Here is a 21,225-nt window from a genome sequence, read left to right as displayed (position 1 = left end):
AAAAGTTATAAGAAAATGTCTTTAAGTATCTAGAATTAATCATGCAATTGAAAAGAATCACTTTTCTTCAGAAGTTTCATATTTCATTATGATATCATCTATCTGGCTCTTCTAATATGTCTGAAATATCCATGCTAAAGAAATCAAGTCTGAAATAAAGGTAGAGAAAGGTCTAATTACTGTCCTAGATTGTCAACCTCGCGCTAAGTTGGAAATTTAGATAGAATAACTAAGTTTAAATATGTATCTTTCAGGGGCTCCTTTGTGGCTCAGTCGGTTGAGCATCGACTTCAGCTCACGTCATGATCTCACAGCTTGTGAGTTCAAGCCCCGTGTCAGGCTCTGTGCTGACAGCTCCAAGCCTGGAGCCTACTTCTGGTTCTGTGTCTCCCTCTCTCTCTGCCCCAACCGACTCGCCTTCTGTCTCTGTCTCTCTCAAAAATAAAATAAACATGAAAAATTTTTAATATATATCTTTCAGTAGAATTTACTGTACAAATGAAATAAATCATTCGATCTAACTGAAAAAAGTTCAAATTATTTTATGACTTTCTTAGTTAATATGCTAATGACTTTTTTTTTTTCCTTTGCTCAAAACTCCAACCACATTTATCTTGTAGTCTAAGCTCATGCCTGATATATACTGGATTATTAAATAAATCTATTGAATAAATGATACATAAATACATAAACCAATTAGCTAAAATATGCTTTAAATAATTAATACATGAATTAATAAATCATGGACTATACATAAATTAATACGAAAATGCCTGCAGAAGCACTCAGATATATTAAAACAACTCAATAATAGCTAAAAGCATTACAATATTTTAATCATTCTATTGTAAACATGTCTGGCCTAAAACAAATTATAATACATTTTTAATGTAAAATGTATATTATTTTCATATGAAAAATAATTAAAAACAGAATGTGTTCATTTAGGGGAGATATTCTTTAACATTCATTGACAGGATAAATTGTATTGCTATCATTCCAAAATGTAACTTCTGTAATCAATTTACTATTTTTGCTTCTGTGAAGCATTTATGTATGTGGAGATCACACATTTCTTTCTCAGACTGGCTGTCTGCTGAAGCTGATAATATCCAAAAATTGCATACCTTTCTGACACTGGAAAACTTATCTTTTTGAATGTTTTGGCATCTGTACTATCCTTTGGTGTATTGGAGTCTGAAAATTCAAATAATATGCTTTCAAAAGGAAATAATCCTGGCAGAGATTAAAAATGAGTGATTTTAATCCCAAACAGTATATTTTACTGCTTTTATCTTCTGCAAGATACTTCGACCATAAAAACTTGCAAAAATACACCACTGGTGAGATCTCAACTTTCTCATCATCAATGAGCTGTGTGCATTCATCAAATCTCTTGAATATTTCCTTAAGCAGCCTCTTGGAGGCCAATGATCTTATACCTAGGATTTCTGTCAAGCCTTAGCTCTTAGAAAGAAACATGGCTTATTACTTAAACATAGGAGTCAAAAGTATAGAGATTTGGTGACACTGATTCACAGAATGCTCGACTATTGTGAGGTGTGTCAACCTAAACAATATGATTATGTCTATATATTTCCATCTCAGACGCAGTAATAGTTCTTTGGTTTCTGACTTCATAGCACGCAGTGGGCATGTAAGAAGTTCAATCCCTTTACAAGAAAGTCACTTAACATGTCAAAGAAGTAGCATGACAGGAGCAAAATAATTTTTCTTACTCTGGATTTATTGTACTCTTTCTTAAGACCTATTTTGGTAATTGAAGCAATTTTTAAAAGACATTTTCATTTAAAAAGAACATTTGAAGCAAAATATGAATTTTAAGAATAATATTTAATTTGCATACAAATAGAGGTTTATTCCTTTAAAATGAGCAAACATTATTGCCTACTGAAAGTGTTAATTTTTTAAGTCTACCATTTCACTAATAAAATGTGGGCAAACAAACTAGGCGTATGTAATAAAATTAACCATCTTGGTAACCAAAATAAAGGTTTAGACTTTTTATCAGATAAACAGATGGGCTTTATTTATATAATATATGAAACCTAATTAAATGTATTAAATTCACTATACAAGTAATTAAATAGTCTAACTTAGATGACAACAACTCAAGACAGTCTTAGACTCAGGAGAAATTATCAAAATTTTCTACTCTATCCATGAATTCAGTAAAGTCCCCATACATACCTGCAGAATAGATATAGTATCTAAAACTCTCTATCAAAGAAAGTATTCCATTTTTTTTTAAATTCAGTATCATATTAAAACACACACATACACACACCATTTGTTATATAGAGCTAAAATCAGGCTTCTGACATTACAGCTTCTACTTGCTAAATGTAATTCTAATGTCTTCAGAGTCAGAGTAAATCCACTTCAAGTTCGACAAGATAACTCTTCACATTTATGAAAAAATACATTTATCTTATGAATTACATCTATTTTAAATCAAATGTACCAAGTTCTTAGAATCCATAGGCAATAAACCAACAACATTAGAATAAACAGCCAAAACATGGTCCTTTATTTATGATAAATCCAAGAGTTTGACACTTATATCTATCACTAAACATACAGCACTAGAGGTAAAGGAAATGAAAACAAATGCCACTAAAAGACAGTGAACAACATAATATTATAATACAAATATGTAAAACTTCCACATGAAACAGATTTAAGTGGAGTTTCTCTTGTTAAATGAAGGGTGAAGAGCACAAGGGGATATTCACTGAATTTCTCCTTCACTTCTCCTGTAGCAACACAGGCTCAACCAAGGAGAGACTTTAGCCTCTAAGGAGTAGAGTTTAAAACAGTTAAATATGAAGATTGATGCAAAAACCCTTTCAATATTAGCAAAAAATAGTAATAATCATTTCAGTATAAGAGGGACCCCCTTCTTCCTCATCCTCATCAACATCTGTTATTTCCTGAGTTCTTAATTTTAGTCATTCTGACAGATATGAGGTGGTATTTCATCATGGTTTTGATTTGTATTTCCCTCTTGATGAGTGATGTTGAGCATCTTTTCATGTGTCTGTTAGCCCTCTGGATGTCTTCTTTGGAAAAGTGTCTATTCATGTCTTTTGCTGGATTATGTATTTTTTTTCTTGTTGAGTTTATAAGTTCTTTATAGATTTAGGATACTAACCCTTTATCAGATATGTCATTTGCAAATATCTTCTCCCATTCTGAAAGTTGCCTTTTAGTTTTGTTGATTGTTCACTGTGCAGTTTATATCTTGATGAGGTCCCAATAGTTCATTTTTGCTTTTGTTTCTCTTGCATCAGAGACATGTCTAGTAAGAAGTTTCTGTAACTGAGGCCAACTGATAATTTTGTATATTTCTCCAAGAAAATTGAAAAAGAAGTTTCACAATAAGCTCTCATCTCCACATATACCCATCTAACTTGAGCTATTCTACTTCCTTTTCTCCTAGTACTGAGCAAACTTCCTTTATAACTACAATGTACAACCCTTCTACTTGCTTTCTAAATTCTATCCTCATTTATCTACTTAAGAGCAAAATATGGCAATTGAGTATTCATTTAAAAAGCTGAAAGAATACCCACCTTTTGCCCCACATATCTGGAATGTGTCAGTCATTTGGAACTTCTTAAGACATAACTTTACTCAGTCATTCAATGACATAACTCAGTGTTCAATTTTGCAGATCCCACATTATTCAATAGTAAGATTATCAGGCTGTTAGAATAAGCCCATGTTAAACTAAAATGTGTATATGTTTAGAGCTAGGAATTTAAGGCACCATTCCAATAATCTATAAATTATTTTGTAAACTAAAATTTAAATTAATATTTTAATAAAATGACATCTTCATAATGTGTATGAAATGCTTATTTCTTGCTTATGCAAGAAATTGTATATTAACTCCAGATATCTATTACTCCTAATAAGTTTTTTTTCATAGATTACATAAAGTTTTATCAAATTATTTTATTTTGCAATGCTACTGCAAATAGATTGTTTCACAAAGTATGTTCTAATTAAACATCAAAGACATAAAACAGAGGATGCATATCTATAATCCACAGGAAAACATTGCTATAAGACATGAATTATTTTATATATTAAAATCTCTTTGAAAATATCAACTGTTAAATAACAGTATTGTCCATTACAGTCAAATATGCAAGAGATGAAAGCTCTAGAGAGGAAGAATAAAGTAATACTGATGGAGGAGAGCCTGGGTGGCTCAATCAGTTAAGCGTCCGCCTTCGGCTCAGATCATGATCTCGCAGTTTGTGAGTTCAAGCCCTGCCTGTGTCAGGCTCTGTGCTGACAGCTCTGAGCCTGGAACCTGCTTTGGATTCTGTGTTTTCCTCTCTCTCTGCCCCTCCCCCGTTCATGCTATCTCTCTCAAAAATAAACATTAAAAAAAAAAAAAAGCAATACTGATGGAATATGGCTATAGTGATTACATTATAGATCCAACAAAAAAGCCTCAGAAAACAGACTGGACCCCTGGCAGATGCTTATGCTGGGTTACCCTGAAATGAGTAGATTTTTTAGAACTCCACTCTGGGTTGAAGTGACATTATTAGGAAATGGAGCAGTCTCAAACACAGCTGTTCCTCTCAAAATTAGTACAAAATTTTGAATCTGCATGGGAAAGAAAGCTAAAGAGCTTTGCTGAAAGCATTATAAAGAGTTGGGATTAATTGCCCATGGTCTTTCAGGACTAAAGAAAGGAATCTTTAAAAGGGTTTCAATTGAAATTGTTGGAGGGTCACATCCTAAAGATGAACCAGATGTAGTAATCTTGCTAAATGGTAATTCAACTGAGGTCTAGTTTCCTTTCTGGCAAGACTGAGGTGATCAGCCTCAAATTGTATTATAGGAAATAATGAATGGTTTTTGAAGAAGCCTAATGTCATAGTCTATAGCTAATTTATGTAAAATCTTCAATGTACAATCTGCATAACGTTCAAGATAAAACCATGTCAAATATGTAGATCCTGAGGTGTTCTAAGAATTAGAGCTTTTCAAACAAGGACTTTAAAATAATATGATCTATATGATTAAAATAATAGAGAAAAAGTGGACAAAATAGACAAAAATAAGATTATAGTAAAAGATTTGAATGTACAGAAAAGATCAAATAAATATTATAGAAGTGAAAATAAAAGTATTTGAAATTAAATTAATAAATGGATTATTGACATGTTAGATTCAGCAGTACCAACTAAAAGTAAAATGAACAACAGGTCAGTAAAAATGTCAAAATTAAAGCACAGAAACAGAAGAAAGGGGAAATGATTAAGGTATAAGGGACACATGAAATATTCTCTAAAAGAAAAATAAGCAATACAACTACAAGGAAGGACGTAACACAAATAAAAGCATACACAAATGAAGAGAAAATAAATATACAATAAGGAATACCTACAAATTAAAAGCTGATCCTTTAAAAGATTAACAAAACATGATGAACCTTTAAAAAGACTAGGTAAAGTGAGTGAGAGAAATATGAGAGAAAGAGAAAGAATACTTACTCTTATCAAAAATAAAAATGGAGACATTAGTACAGATTTTATAGCTACCAAAAGAAAATAAATCCTTTAAGTAAATTTCATAAAAAAAAAAAGAATGCTTTAAAAATATCCTACAACTTGGGGTGCCAGGGTGGCTCAGTCAGTTAAGCGTCCAACTCTTGATTTTGACTCAGGTCATGATCTCACAGTTAGTGGGATCAAACCTCATGTCAGGGTCCACACTGATAACACAGAGCTTGCTTGGGATTCTCTGTCTCCTTCTTTCTCTGCCCCTTCCCCATTCACAAGTACAGTCTCTCTCTCTCTCTCTCTCTCTCTCTCTCTCTCTCAATAAATAAATAAACTTAAAAAAATCCTACAAAGTTGGCTGTAGAAAATATAGAAAAATCTGAACATTAATGATATTGAATATCTTGTTATAAATCACTGTCACAAAGAAAACAGACCCAGATATTTTATCAGTCAATTTTTCCAAATCATTTACAGGGACAAAAAAATAATAGTAATGTTCCACAGAGTAGAAAAATAAGTTTCTTAGCATATTTTATGATTCCCAATAACCTGAATATTAAATCCTAAAAAGGGATATAAGAGAAGAAAATTACACACCAGCCTACCTGTGACCAAATATCATAAGACAAAGTCCTAAGATATAAAACACACCTTAAAAAACTCAAAAGAATAGAAATGATACATTGTCTATTCATAGGCTACAGTGGCATTAAACTAGAAATCAATCAGAGAAATAGATGGAAAATCCCCAAGTACTTGGAAATTAAAACAACATATTTTTGAAAAAAAACAAGTTAAAAAAGAAATTTGAGAAAATGTTTAATATTATGATCTAAATGAAAATGAAATACAAATAAATAAAATTTGTGAAATGCACTGACAGCAGTGCTTACAGGGAAATTTATAGGACTGAATCCATATGTTAGAGGAGAAGAAAGACCTAATGTGAGTAATCTAAGCTTCCACGTTAGAAAACTAGAAAAGATGAGCAAATTAAAAACAAAGTAGGCAGAAAAAAAGAAATAATAAGTAAAGCAGAAATCATTGCAATTGAACGTAAGAAATCAATGAGAAAATGTCAATAAAACCTAAATTTGGATTGTCGAGAAGGTCAATAAGCTTCTAGCCAGGTCACCTAAGAAAAAGAGAAGCGAAAGAGAGTCATCACTACAAATCCGATGGATGTCAAACTGGTAAGTGCCTGTGCAAGTGTGCACTCACCAAACAACCAAACAAACCATATAAAGATATAACTAACTAAAATCAAGATATACATAAAAATATAATAAATCATAATCAAACTAGGGTTGTTTCAGAAATGCAAGGCTAGCTCATTACTCAAAGCTCAGCCAATATGCTTTACTGTATTAATTCAGAAAAGCAGAAAACCCATATGATTTTCATCATAGTTGTAAATCAGACTTTTGACAAAATTCAAACTCTATGCATGATTTTAAAAATTTATTTAGTGAGCCAAACGTAGAAGATAATTCTTTAATCTGTTAAATAATTTATATCAATAAATGGCAAACATGATGAAATAGTAAATATTTTCTTTGAGTTTGAGAATGAGACAAAAATTCCTACATTTATCAATAGTGTAGTAGAGATCCTCATCACTGTATTCATGTAAGAAATATATGTAAAAGACATAAATATTGGATACAAATTCAGTATACAAAATCAATAGAATTTCTGTAAACCAGGAACAAATAATATGAAAATCAGGGTTTAAATAATATTCAAAATATCATTACATATCATAAATTCTTAGGAATAAATCTAAAATTGTATAAGATCTCAACACTGCTATGTATAAAACATTACTAAGACAAATGAAAGAACTAAATACAATATTTTATAGATTTTAATTTTCCAAAATATAGAGTCAAATCAATAATCAAAATTTATTCAAGCTCTAAAAATGAAAATTTACAATAAAATTTTAAAGATTTAAAAAAATTTTTTTTTACATTTATTTATTTTTGAGAGACAGCGTGAGCAGAAGGGGCAGAGAGAGAGGGAGACACAGAAGCAGAAGCAGGCTCCAGGCTCTGAGCTGTCAGCACAGAGCCCGATGCGGTGCTCGATCCCACAAACTGTGAGATCATGGCCTGAGCTGAAGTCGAACGCTTAACCAACTGAGCCACCCAGGCGCCCCAAAATTTTAAAGATTTTAAACTTCTTTAAAGGGCCGAGAGAAGACAAGTTAAACTTGGAGAGGAGTATAGCTGAAGGAATTATTACACCAAATAGTCACAACTTTTTAGCCTTGTGTTAAAATGATAGTGTGGTATTGACACAAAGAAAAACAAAATATGTACAGAAGCAGATCCACCCCTGACTTATGACATGTGACACTTGTTAAAAATACATTTTGACCTCTGTCATATCTATGCACATATGCATGCATACGCTCAGAAGTATTACAGATTGTAAGGTAGAAGGTATTTTAAAAATCTTGTAGAGGAATATATATGAGAATATACATGGTCAGGAGACCATGGAATAAGCAAAACTTCTCTAAACAGAGGACAAAGATGCTTACCATTAAGAAAAGTTTGGCAAATTTGGTCATTTGGAAACTTCTGCTTATCAAAATACTGGTATGAGAGACCAAATACCTCCTAAAGCAATAAATTATATGTATAATTTATATATATGAATATATGTATAATTTATATATAAATATATATGAATATATACATGAATCCAGCATATATGCAAGATCATAAAACAGAACTCTATTAATACCCCATGAAACATTACTCACGTCCATTGTAGTCATTATCAAAGTCTTTTCCCCTTAAGAGTCACACTATCCTGACTTCTAACACTACAAATGATACTTATTTCCTTCATTTAAGTGGAATCATAGAAAAAAAAACTATATATATATATAAACATATATATATAAACATATATATATATATATATATATATATATATATATATATATATAAATATAATATGTGGTTTATTTCACTCAATATATTTTGTAAGATTTATCCACACGGTCATAACTGTCTTTGCTATATAGAATTCCATTGTATGATAAAACCACATTTATTTTTCCTTTATCTTACATTGTAGACATTTGGATACTCTAGACAGAAGGATATTCTAAAATATAAACATTATAAATTTTTGTATTTTGGTCAAGATATGAACAAAACCAACCAAATTTTGTTGGTTATACATCTGAGATAATGAAATGAATTATAGATTTTACATTCAGCTACTTTGACTGGATGGTTGTACCAATTTATATTTCCATATGTGAGATTTCCAATTCTACATCTTCACCTAATACTGTCACCCCTTGCAAGGGCTAGAGGACGGTGGGGTGATGTCATATGGTGGAATATTGATTTTAGTTATATCACTTCCTAGAATCTGCTCACAGGCCAACTATCACCGTGATGTTGTCAGGACTGATAAATACATTTCTAGGTTTTCTGAACCTATCCCTGTAATTTATTTTTATTTATTTTTTTAAATTTTTTTTAACATTTTTTACTTATTTTTGAGACAGAGAGAGACAGAGCATGAACAGGGGAGGGGCAGAGAGAGAGGGAGACACAGAATCGGAAGCAGGCACCAGGCTCTGAGCCATCAGCCCAGAGCTCGACGCGGGGCTCGAACTCACGGACCGCGAGATCGTGACCTGAGCTGAAGTTGGACTTTTAACCGACTGAGCCACCCAGGCGCCCCTGTATTTTTAAAGAAAAATCCAGTAGTGCATGGAAATACAGAGGTTTGTTGTTTGAAGTAAACCATCCAAAATTATTCTTCCCATTCTAGAGTAGAACTTACTTACAAATGCATCCTTCTAGGGTCTTAAATGCCAATTTTCAGATTCAGAAACTTTATTTGAGTAGGCAATATAATTTATCAGATTCAGTAATCAGCCTGAGAATCCCAGTATAGTATTTTGTTTAAGGCACTGATTCTGGGCCAGGCTGCTTAGATTGAATCCTGGTTAGATGGTTAGTTATCAGTTTCTAACCATGAGGCCTTAAACAAGTTACTTAACCTCACTGTTCTCAGTCTTACACTCTAGAAGATAAGGATATTACCAGGGTTGTTGTAAGTATTACATGGGATAAATACAAATAAGACGAAAAGAACAGTATCTTCTCGTTACAAATGCTTTCTAAGCATTAACTATTACGTAAGGATAAGATTTTAAGCTGAAAAGCTAATAAAAGAGTGATGTGCATTAGTTTAATACAATTTCCACCCTGACATACTCCTTTGATGACTGAGACCAAAACAAGAACTCACTAGAGAAGCAATTTAGAAAAATTGTCATTCACTGTTGGTCCATATAAGGAATGACTGAACTGAAAGCCAGGAGATTACATTTTCTCTTAGAATAAGAAGAAATTGCCATTAGTTGACAGGAAATAGATGGAAAGGTTCATATTGTTTGGTATAGCAAAAGATATGTCTTTTAAGATGTTATATAAAAGAACCATTTGCCACTCAGAAAGTAATCACCTTTCTATTGCTTCCTTCCATCCATTGTCCAAAATTTCACTCATTTATTGTCCCTTGAAGAAGCAGTAGACATTGAAAACAAAGTTCACTCTTCCCTTTTGCAGGCAACAAATCAGGCTGAAAAAATACACTGGCATTGTGTGGACTCCTGAGTCAGCAAAATTTATAAGATTGAATGAGGATCTGAGCAGTCTGGACTTATATCATTTCTTCTTATCAGATCTGACAGAATGGTGACTTTGGAGATGAATGAATGTCTATGTATACAGGACAACTTGCAAAGACTGAGGGTCACTAATACGAGATATTACAAAATATTAGTTGAACAGATGCATTTTTTTCTCCATAAAATAAATCTATTTGCTATCCTTCTTTCACTAAGTTTAAGCTATGTGACTTGTTGCATAGGAGAAGTCAATTGCAAGTACAGTGAAAAATAATTCAAATACATTGTTGACAAGTTCCCAATTAACAGGAAGGAAAAGTAGATAACACCTTTATTTCCAGAAGTTAGATAGAAAAAGTAGAGGGTACAGGGAAAAGAAAAGTATAACAAATCCTTTTGCTGTTGTCCTCGAGGCTGAAAGAAAGGAAGGTGAGTAGTCAGTGAAGAAAAGCTCCTATAGGATGCAAGAAGGAATTCATGAACTAATGGATGTTGTATACTGCTATGCATTTTCTCCTTTGACAGGAGATTGCTCCTAAGTCAAAAACATCAGTTTAACTGCAGGACATTCAAAAATACAGCAACACATTTTTAGATAAGAAGAGGCCAGAGTTTCTATTTCTCAGCTCTCACATCACTTTGAAAGGATACACCTATTCCTGCATACGCCTGCCATGTGCTCCTACAGATGGTGGCAGGTTGAACTGATTTACTAGGAACTAAATGAAGAGACAGTCAAGCTTCAGAAAGAACCAAGATGGTGCTAAGTCATTTGAAGGCAAACTCCAGAACTTTGACAGCAACCGGAGCATAGAACACTTCTATAGCAAACATCTACGGGAAGCTCTTTGGCCAGGTGTATGAGGGATGTAGATAGAGGTGAGTAAAAGACTCAAGGTTACCAAAAGGATGAACTGTCCCTCTTCAACCACTATGATGACACTTAAGCTGTTCTTCAAACACAGTAGACATCTGTGAGGGTCAATCAATAACAGAAAAACAACCCTGATAAGGAGTTAAATCTTTAGTAAATATCAGAAGAGCAGAAATTCTACTTTATTCTAGGCAGCCCAGCTAAATTATTACAGGTCTCTGCTTCCCTTTCAGCTGAAAGTAGTCATATAGATGTAGGTAAAGGGTACTGAGACTTCTGGAAATTCCTTAAATGGAAGACAAACAGCCTGTTTACTGACCTCCTTTCTTCTACTTGGAATGTGGGTATTATAGACGGAATTATAGATGATTTCTTGTGACTCTGAAATTAGAACGTCATGCTAATCATGGCAGAGGGAAAAGATAGAAGATGCCTTGGTCCCAGAAGGACTATGGGGGTGTCAGGCCAGCTGTGATCCTCCTTTCTCCACAACTGGGTCTGAACTGCCAATTTTTCAAATAGTGCTATATGACAGAAAAATAATTTAAACTGGTAATATTTACGTTTTCTGTTCCCTAAGTGATACAGAATTTGGTACCTAAAGCTATAATGCTGCATAAATGTGGAACTGATGAACAGAGAGTCTGGGAGGTAAATAATGAGGACTAACAAATATCAATTGGAAATTTCAGCGTGGAAACCCAGTGACCCTTGTAATGCATTGGTAGATGATTTGGTCAAACTTTCACCTTCCTTTTATTTTTACCTTTTGATTTTTTTATTACTCAGAAAAAGTTCCTTTTTTTTTTTTTAGCTTTCTGACTTTGTTCTTATGCCTTCAACACTTTCACTATGATTTACTGTTCCTTGATAAGGAAAGCGTGCTTGATCCTGTCACCAACACATTTAGCACACATGGAACAACTATGGGCCTTGCTGACGTGTGGTTTGTTTTAGACAATCTCATAAGAACGGTAGGTTTCATAGCATAAACTCCTCAAAGTCGGCCTGGGCTCACGCCACATGCAGATTTTTGGTGCTTTCCTAACCTTTTTGGTATAAAGGAAACGATTCTATTACCAGGGGTTCGGGGCATCCTAGTTTTGTTAGAGGTTGTATTGTAGGACAGCCCACGATGATATGTCAAACACTGGACCACTCAGAATGCCTATGGACACGGTCTCTGGAGAAGGTACCTTTCTTTTTTTGAATAGTAGACTGAGTTATCAAGACTATAACGCTAAGATGAATTAAGAAAAGATTCAGAGTATTGGCGCATATTGGCTGTTTTGTATTGTGTTTAGCAAAATCCTATACAACAGAAAAGTCAGACTAGAGCTAGTCACTCTCTAAGGTAAGAGAAATCACAACACCATTAAGTGATGCCTTTACATTGTTAAGAAAGGCAAAGTTGGCAGAGTCAACCTTGGGGCAGTGCAGGGCTGAAGAACCAAGTGCTACTCTTCTCCAATCTGAAATGATTTACCTGGGGATAAAGTGACATGGCACATGGTATACATTCTCATGGGCACAAATGCTGGACATTTAAAGAAGATCTAAACGATCATTTGAGAGGCAAAACAGTTTTATTACAACTACTATGTGACCCCTTGGGGAGCAATGTCAGACGCAATTATCTCTGGAATCTTCAAAATTCCTTGGGCTTTGCCTGATTAAAACAAACAAACAAACAAACAAACAAACATCCTATGGAATGGGCAAGGTACTAAAAAGGCATAGGAAGCAGAATGAAAATGATTTGACCTATGGCTCAAACACACCATTTAAGTGCTATAGGATTGGCCGGTTATCACCTTAGTGTGCATTTCAAATTTGTTGTCAGCTACATCATTTCAAATTACCTTAATCTGTGGTTTACTCTTTAGCAATACCCTCCATCATTGCCTCCTACCTTCTTTAAGTGTTGTATATTATTTATTTTGAAATATTTCAGACATGTAAAACGGAATTATAAATAATATTGTTATACATGATATGTGTTATTATATATTATATATGTTATACATATTATGATATATATTCTCTTATAACAATATAAACAATGGGCAGCCACCACCCAGACTAAGAAATAAACCTCTAAAAGCACAGTTTTAGGTCACTTTTACCTCTTACTGCCCCCTCCTGCCAGAGCCAACTATAATCCTTAATTCCATTTTTATTATTCACATATATGTTACAAATTTGCTACTTATATTCTTGTCTCTAAATAATCTTGTGCACAATTTTCCTTTATTTCAACTTCATATACTTTAGATTTACCCAATTTAATAAATGCAAATCAAGTTCACCATTTTCACTATTAGGTAGCTTTCCACTGGATGACTATACCAAATGCACTGGTTTCATTATTTATCTTGTTTTGGGATTTTATTATTGTTAATGTTGTTTTCTTCTAGCAAAAAATATGACACAAATATTATTTCTATATATTTTTTCTTATACACTTGTGAAAGAGTTTATGTTTTGTACTTTGAGCCGTAGGGTATGGTGGTTATAAGGGTATGCACATATTTACCTTAATAGGGATTTCCAGATTGCTCCCCAAAATAGCTATAAAAACTTTACTTCCACCAGCAGCAATATGTTGGATGTCCTATTTCTCTACAGCATTACCAACACTGTTATTGGCAAACGTTGAAATTACTGTCTAGTTTAGGGGCATAGTTTTGCATATCTTCTGATGAAGTTGAAATACTTTTCGTATATTTACAAGTTACAGCCCCCTCAAGAAAATGAGTTTACATATTTTGCTACTTTAATAATTTATCAATTTCCATCTTTTTTTAAATTATTTGTAGGAGGGTCTTTTGAAGTCCAGGCACTAATTCTCTGCCAGTTATATGCATTTCAAACATACTCTTCCAGCCTAGAACTTGAATTTAACTATTTTTAAAGCTATTTTTTTCAGAAAAAGTAATTTTAATATAATCAAATTATCATACTTTTTTCAATGTTTTCTGTTTTCAGATATATTTTTTTAAATTTTTTTAACGTTTATTCATTTTAGAGACAGAGAGAGACAGAGCATGAATGGGGGAAGGTCAGAGAGAGAGGGAGACACAGAATCTGAAACAGACTCCAGGCTCTGAGCTGTCAGCACAGAGGCCGACACGGGGCTCGAACTTACGGACCGCGAGATCATGACCTGAGCCGAAGTCGGTCGCCCAACCGACTGAGCCAGCTAGGTGCCCCATTTTCAGTTATATCAATAAATACCTTCAGTCATGAAAAATATTCATGTTTTCTACTAATTGTTTCTGTTTACTTACCCAGGATAATTTAATACTCAGGAATTTTGTATATGATGTGAAACAAAGATTCACTTTTTTTAATTTTTATTATTATTTAAAAAAATTTAACATGTATTCATTTTTTGAGAGATAGAGAGAGAGCACAAGCAGGGGAGGGGCAGAGAGAGGGGGAGACACAGAATCAGAAGCAGGCTCCAGGTTCTGAGCTGTCATCACAGAGCCCGATGCGGGGCTTGAACTCATGAAACCCAACATCATGACCTGAGCCAAAGTCGGACGCTTACCTGACTGAGCCACCCAAGCACCCCATTATTATTATTATTTTTAATCTTTATTTAACGTTGCAAGAGAGAGACAGGGGGCAAATGGGGGAGGAACAGAAAGAGAGAGATGGAGATAAAGAATCCAAAACAGGCTTCAGGCTCTGAGCTGTCATCACAGAGCCCGATGTGGGTCTCAAACCCACGAACTGCAAGATCGTGACCCGAGCCCAAGTTGGCTGCCCAATCGACTGAGCCACCCAGGTGCTCCAAAGATTCACTTGTTTAAATGGAAAACTATTTTTTAGCATTACTTGTTAACTTCTTCTTTCTTCACTGATTTATAATCTGTCATGTATAAAGTGTTCAGAGATACATGGTTCCATGTCTGGGTTCTTTCTTCTGTGGCATTGTCTTCACCACAGCACAATTCCAGTGTCTCAATCACATTACTTTACAGTACGTTTTAACATGTGTCACTGCATCAACTGACTCTGCTCTTGTCTGTCATTGGGTCTTTACTAGTTCATATGTATTTTCTTATCAGCTTTGTCAAGTTCTACCAAGAAAATTGAAATTTTTTACAATGGCTTTATACCTTAACTTGAAGACGATTGACATTTTTGTCATAATAAATCTTTTTTATGTATACATATTTTCGTATATAGTATATGTCTATTCATTTGTTGATGCCATCTTTTATAGCATTAATAAAGTTTAATTTTTTTTTCTCTATAAAGGACTCAGACATCTGTTGTTGAATGCATTTCTATAAGCATCATATTGTAAGTTTTATCCTTTAAAAGTAGTATTTTCTTATTCTATCCAGTGAATAGGGATGTAATTAATGGCAAAATGATTTTGTAGCCAAGAAACCTACTTAAAATCTTATCTACTCTATTAATGTGTTAGTATATTATCATTGTTCCTTCTTTCCAGTCCCTATATTATTTCTTATCGTTGTGTTCCTGAATTGGCTAAGGCCTCAGATATAATGTTGCATGAATGTGGTAGGAATAGACATTTTTTCTCATTCTTTGCTCATAAAGAATATACTTCCAAGATTTTACCATTAAATATTATGTTGTTCTTTATTAACTTTGAGAAGTTAATAAAATTTTCTGCTACCCTTATGTTTTTATGATAAATGGGTATTGATTGTCAGTAAAGGCATTTTCCACAACATACCTAATCATAGCTTTTTCTCTCCTTTAATTTAACTAAGGAAAATTGTATAGGTAGATTCTCTAATAAGTTTATCTATCCTTGCCTGCCTGGGATGAAACCTACTTGATCACAATACATTATATCTATATATTGCTTGGTTTATTTTGCCAAAATTTGTAGGATGTTTGCCTTTTTCATACTGGTGTTAATCTTACGATGACCATACCAGATTTTCTGCAAAAAAAAAAAAAAATGGTAAAGAACAAAGGAAGAACAATTTGGAACACACAATGTATAAAATCTTCAATATGTTTTACATTTATCTCATTTAAATTTTATAACAGCTTTATAAGATAGGTGGTCTTTATGACTCATTTTCAACGAAAGTTTAAGAAGGTAGAATAACCCTCTTAAGAACTAAAAATGTTTGAGGACAGAGGCTGTCTTTGGGAAAACTATGCTATCTGTTAGAATCTTAATTTGTTTTAGACCTATTTAAATGGTAGATTATACAAAATCCTTCATAGGTACCTAAACATTTTTTTTTTTTAGTTCTTTCTTCATCTGCCTTCTGTCTTCTGAACATTATGCCTCTAAGACTTTGCTATTCCCTTTATTTTACTTTGAAATACAATTAAATATGCACTTCTTATGCATTTCACTTGACTGTGAGCCTCAGAAAGAAGGTCGGTAACTATCCCTTATTTGTTTTTTGAAACTGAGTGCCGTACCTTGTATGTTGCTTTGTAAATATGTAATGATTAACAAACATATATTTTTGTAGTGAATTGAATTATTCTTCCTTGAAGCCAGAGTTTATATTTTGGAGAAGTTGTTGATTTTCCTTGTACTGTATAAAAGAGAAAATTCCCTTGAGTAGTGAAGGAGAAAATTAGTTTAGAGGAGAAACAAAGTAATTAACATAGGATATAAAACAAGCAATAAAGACAGCCAAAATATAACAAACATAATGAAATTAAAATGGCATTAAGGGAAATATCAAAGTCATAAGAATCAAAAACTGGTAAACTAAAATTGCGATTTATTAAATTGTATATAATCAACATTCTAAAAATAATATCTTACAGAGTATTTCTGCAGGCTCTGTTGGGTAAACTTACGCGAAAGTGAGGTAATTCAAGATCCCAAGAAAATGAGGAAACTGAAGGGAAAATGCAGCACTTTATCAGCCTGGGGAAATGACTACAAAGACTGCAGAGCAAAAAGAGAGGGAATAAAGATAGAAGCACCAAAATATCTTTCATTTTTGTTGACTAGTTCCATTTTGTTATATAAAATCTATTTTTATTACCATTTCTCAGCAAACAACTGGAACTTTGAAATCACAGTATAAGAAATAAAGTATTGTCCCCTATTTCACCTCTTATATTGTTTTTAGTTTTTATCTTAATAAAACATGTAATACTCTGCAACTATAATTCAGATTCCATTTATTGTCTCTTTTTATGAAGAGAAGCATGTACTCAGAGTTTACATTTGAGGCATAATTGAGTCACAATGTTCACATGTCAGTTATTTTATTAATCTATTTTAAGGATACATTTATATAATTAATTATTTATAGTGTTGTATTTGTATGTTTGTATTGCCCCTTGGAGGGAAATTATATATATATATATATATATATATATATATATATGGATGTATATATCAACATAAACACAGACTTCATGAGCTTATATTCTAATTATGGAGCAGAGCTGGGCGAGAGGCATTTTTGAGAACAACAAAATACAAAAACACAATTCTAAGTACAAAAGTGTTTTAGAGAAAATAAAGTTCGGTTGCAAATTTTGGAAGATTCATTTTTTGTCTATAGATGTACAATTTCTCTAGCACCATTTTTTGATAAGGGACTCTTCCTTCATTTAGTTATTTTTGTTCCTTTATCAAAGGCTAAGTCAGCATATTTGGATCTATTTTTGAGTTTTCTATTTGATTATATTGGTCTATATGTCTTCCCTTTTAGCAATACCACACAGTCTTGATTATGGTAGACTGGAAATGGAAGTCTCTTCAAATATTGTCTTTCATTTCTTTCATCATCTTTTGATAGCTTTTAGCATACAATCCCAGTACACGTTCTGTTGGATTTACACATACTTATTTTATTTTCTTTGGTGCAATTGGAAATGATGTGACATTTTTTATTTTGTTTTCCAACTGTTTATTGTCAGTGTGTAGAAATTCAATTGACTTTTGTGTGCTGATCTTGAATCTAATGACTCATTAGGCCTAGGAATTTGTTTTTGTTTTTGTTTTTCTGTATATTCTTTAGGATATTCTACATACACAATCATGTTATCTGCAAACAGTCTTTTTCCTCCCTTTTCCTCCTTTTCCAATCTTTTCCTTGTATTTCTTTTTTTTTTTTTGTCTTATTGCAGTGACTAGAAATTTTGGAATTATGTAAATAAAAGTGTTGAAAGAAAACATCCTTGCCCAGATCCTGATTTTAGAGAGGGAACATTCAGTCTTTCATCATTAAGTGTGAAGTTAGCTGTAATTTTTTTCCTTTTTTTTATGATATTGAGGAGGATCTCCTCTATTCATAGTGCACTAGAAGTTTTATTTTTTTAATTATGAATGGATATTGAATTTTGTCAAATGTTTTTTCTATATCAATTGATATCATGCTATTTCCTTATCAGTCTATTTATATGGTGCACTACATTGATTGATTTTCAAATACTGAGCCACCTTTTTATACCCAAAATCAGTGTCACTCATAATGGTGTTTTGTCATATTTAAAAAAATATATATTTACAGGAGATTGGGTGGATCAGTTGATTAAGCGTCCATCTCTTGATTTTGACTTAGGTCATGATCTCATGGTTTGTGGGTTCAAGCCCTGCTTTGGGCTCTGCACTGACAGCACAAAGCCTACTTGGGATTTTCTCTCTCCCTCTCTCTCTGTCCCTCCCCGTCTCTCGCACACACTCTCACTCTTTCTCTCAAAATAAATAAACTTTAAATAAAAAAATAAATTTATTTATATAAACATATTTAAATTTTTTTCAAAGTTAAAAGTTTTGAAAAATTATACTGATAGAAATATATAAAAGTTACATTTTATTTGCTAAAATTTTGTTGAAGATTTTGCATCTGTATTTCATGAACGTTATTGGGACCAGGTCACTTCCATCTTGGAAGACAACAAGGTGACTCTACCTGAACTTTTAGTGAGCTTTTCTAAGATGGCAGAAGGGTGCTTCTATTATTTAGATTGTTGAAATGAAAGAGTAAAAGCTCACTATGGAAGAAATAAAACAAAATGCAAGTAATATTGAATAATGTCTTACTTTTAGCTTGAGGAAAAAATAAATAGCTATTTATTTTTAATAATGTGATGAATTATTTTGGCCTCTTGGAGTTCTGAAACTTTGGGTCATTGCTTCTAATATTTTAATTAATTTAAGACATGGAAAGAGGAGAAATTAATATCCTTTAATATTTGACAAATAAATCCCACACCCAAATTAGCTCAAGTACCAAAACAGTTTATTAGGTATCTTTTCAAAGTTCTTTAGACCTTGATATACAGAGATTAGGTATTACTCAGATTATACTTAAAGTACTATAGAATATTTACTCATGACACTCCTTTTGATTATCAGGAAAGCAATATTTCAGCTGTAAAAAATATAGATTTGTGTTACAAACAATTTTCAGGCTAGCTCATCAAACAATTTCTAAGAAAAAATATTCTATATACACTTCCAATTAATGTAAAACAGTTTAATAATTCCATAATTTAAAAGTTGAACTATAACTTGAAACATACATTTCAAAAGGAAATATGACAATTCAAAGTAGTCAGTCTCAAATATTTTTTATCAGAAGTCATTAAAATTAATTACCATGTTTTAACACTTGAATTGCACTCACCTGAACAATTTCTTTCTAATGAAAAATTTTAAAAAAGGCAATTACAAAGAATAACTTACTACTGTATGTTTATTTTTACTTCCCAGGCCAAGTAGTAAATCTGATCTTTAATTATATGTGCTAACAATATTCTCACAAAATCTACTGCTGCTATGTAAACACGGGTTAGACAATATTTATAAAACTTTATATGTTAATTTACAATTTTCTGCTCTACAAATGTTTGCATAAATAATAGATTGGGGTGTTGCTGTTTCCATGATCTTTGTTTAATTAGAAACACTCTTGGCAATTCAACATAATTGTAGGCAAAATGTGACAGATAATTTCTTCTTTGCATTAAATGTGATTATACGAGCTGTCTGTAAATTTTCAAAAATCTTCCTATGTCACTGTAGACTTTCTGTAGCATCTAATGAGAAACCACTGTGTTTAACTGTGTTATCAAATATTCAAAATTTATTTTAACAGTTCCAGAAAAAGAAGACTAATGGTGCTGTTGAAGGGAGATTATTAATAACACACAGATATGCCCTTCTCTGGAGATCTCTCTCTCTCTTTCCCTCTTTCACGCTCTCTCTCTCTCTCTCTGTCTCACACACACTCACAAGTAAATGAAATCTCCTTCTTCTAGAGATCTACAGAAGAGGACAAATGAATACAGAGATTACCGATTTAGAACATTCATTATGAACCTATAAACAAAAACAAAGGTAAAATATGGTCCTAAAATTTAGGATTAATTAAATTCTGTCACCCAAAACCATGTGTACATACCAATACACTACATACATGTACAGAAAGTCCACTAAGGCCCTCCATCCTAACACAAAATCTTCCTTAAAATGAAAATACCTTCTCATGATACAGAGAACAGTTAATGTGCATATGCCCATCTCATATCAGAGTCCTTTTTATTATAACACCCTAACACCTGACACTATTGAAAGGGCTATCAGTTGCCAAGTTCTGTCTAGTAACATACAGCTTCTGTGTGTGTGTGTGTGTGTGTGTGTGTGTGTGTGTTTGTATGTGATTAAGTATCTTCAGAGAGTCTCAATATGTTCAATATTGAAGTTCTAACTTGCTGACACTAAGACACAGAATTGGGAATGAGGGAGAGTTAAGAAAGTGCTTTTGAAAAACTAAACACCATGGTTGACACAAAAGTGTCTGCAACAGAAGGGAAGCAAATTCTGTAAAAGGGCAAGAAACTCACTGGACATTAAGTGAAATAAAAAATTCACATATAGTCAAATTAATTTAGAATGTTACACTTTAAAGGCAAGAAGAATGTTTAAACCTTCCCTTCAGACAGAAAATAATAAAACAACAAAGACAATTGGATCCCCAAGACACAAGCATCAGAATAACATCATACTTTTCACCAGAGCACAGATGTTAAGAAAGTCTGGTGAAAGGTATAAAAGCAGGAAAGAAAAAAATGTGATAAAATCTAGATTCCTATATCACATGAAATTATGAAACAATTTTTATTCATGGAAAATCACTGAACATCTA

At 32.8% G+C, this 21,225-nt stretch overlaps 1 pseudogene; it reads right to left on the bottom strand.

The window, feature by feature from the left end:
- The window catches only part of LOC115513008, a 60,864-nt pseudogene extending 48,258 nt beyond the window's left edge, over positions 1 to 12,606 (bottom strand).
- Positions 12,607 to 21,225: the final 8,619 nt, after the last annotated feature.

This window comes from Lynx canadensis, chromosome B1 (assembly GCF_007474595.2).
Source record: "Lynx canadensis isolate LIC74 chromosome B1, mLynCan4.pri.v2, whole genome shotgun sequence".
Lineage (NCBI taxonomy): Eukaryota > Metazoa > Chordata > Mammalia > Carnivora > Felidae > Lynx > Lynx canadensis.
Note: the sequence above shows the minus strand (reverse complement) of the source record. Positions and strands in the feature narration are given on the sequence as shown.